Source organism: Megalops cyprinoides, chromosome 3 (assembly GCF_013368585.1).
Source record: "Megalops cyprinoides isolate fMegCyp1 chromosome 3, fMegCyp1.pri, whole genome shotgun sequence".
Lineage (NCBI taxonomy): Eukaryota > Metazoa > Chordata > Actinopteri > Elopiformes > Megalopidae > Megalops > Megalops cyprinoides.
In genome coordinates, this window is record NC_050585.1 from 52242969 (window position 1) to 52244379 (window position 1411).

At 53.6% G+C, this 1411-nt stretch overlaps 1 protein-coding gene across 1 annotated transcript in view; it reads right to left on the minus strand.

The window, feature by feature from the left end:
• Positions 1-454, minus strand: part of zgc:100829 (uncharacterized protein LOC445149 homolog) — a 23673-nt gene extending 23219 nt beyond the window's left edge. Inside the window, exon 1 of the mRNA XM_036525254.1 lies at positions 107-454. The gene's annotated coding sequence lies outside the window, so the exon portion shown is untranslated. The remainder of the gene's footprint in view (positions 1-106) is intronic.
• Positions 455-1411: the final 957 nt, after the last annotated feature.

Below are 1411 nucleotides of genomic sequence, written 5' to 3' on the forward strand. Positions count from 1 at the left end.
AAAGAGAGAGATAGAAAGCGAGAGAGAGAAAGAGGGAGAGAGGGAAAAAAGAGAAAGAGAGAGGGAGAAATAGGGAGAAAGGTTTGCTAAAGTGGAGAGTACTCACAGCGGGGAGCAGCTGGTTCGCCGGAGGACTGCAGTCAGAGGAAGTGCCCTCATGCCTTTCTAAATGACTTGGCCGGTGACATCACAGCATTCCGTGGTTTGGCTCGTTCGCTGTCCCTCCTCCTAAATTTATCCCTCTCCTTCACTTCCCTCTCTGTCTTTCTCTCTACCTCTTTCTCTCAGTCACTCACTTTCCTTCTGTCTTTTGCTGGCTTTCCCTCTCTTTTCCTTTCTCTCTCTCTCTCTCCCAAAATCACAAACCCACTCAGGAAACAGACCTCAGCTGCTGAAAATGAAGTTCCTACATCCTGTTGAACAGAGAGAGAGAGAGTGAGACAGAGAGAGACAGAGAGAGATATAGAGAGAGAGAGAGAGAGAGAGAGACAGAGAGAGAGAGAGAGAGAGAGAGAGAGAGAGAGGAGACAGAGAGAGGGAAAGAGAGAGAAAGAAGGAGAGAGAGGAGAGAGAGTGACAGAGAGGGAGAAGGAAACAGGGGGGAGGGGCAGAGAGAGTGAGAGAGGAACACTGCAACTGAAACTCTGTGATTCTACTGGACAGAGAAAACACATAAACACATGAATTATCCAATATACACAGGGCCTCAATGTTTATCTACACTGGCAGGGGCTTGATGGGGGAGACCTGCCCAAATGGCTTTAAATGCTTCTGCACAGCCACTGCTCCTCAATCCAGCACCCAGCACTGCTCCTGTTCCAGCACTGCTCCTGTTCCAGCACCCAGCACTGCTCCTGTTCCAGCATCCAGCACTGCTCCTGTTCCAGCATCCAGCACTGCTCCTGTTCCAGCACTGCTCCTGTTCCAGCACTGCTCCTGTTCCAGCACCCAGCACTGCTCCTGTTCCAGCACTGCTCCTGTTCCAGCATCCAGCACTGCTCCTGTTCCAGCACTGCTCCTGTTCCAGCACTGCTCCTGTTCCAGCACCCAGCACTGCTCCTGTTCCAGCACTGCTCCTGTTCCAGCACCCAGCACTGCTCCTGTTCCAGCACTGCTCCTGTTCCAGCACTGCTCCTGTTCCAGCACCCAGCACCGCTCCTGTTCCAGCATCCAGCACTGCTCCTGTTCCAGCACTGCTCCTGTTCCAGCATCCAGCACTGCTCCTGTTCCAGCACTGCTCCTGTTCCAGCACCCAGCACTGCTCCTGTTCCAGCACTGCTCCTGTTCCAGCACCCAGCACTGCTCCTGTTCCAGCACTGCTCCTGTTCCAGCACGCAGCACTGCTCCTGTTCCAGCACCCAGCACTGCTCCTGTTCCAGCACTGCTCCTGTTCCAGCATCCAGCACTGCTC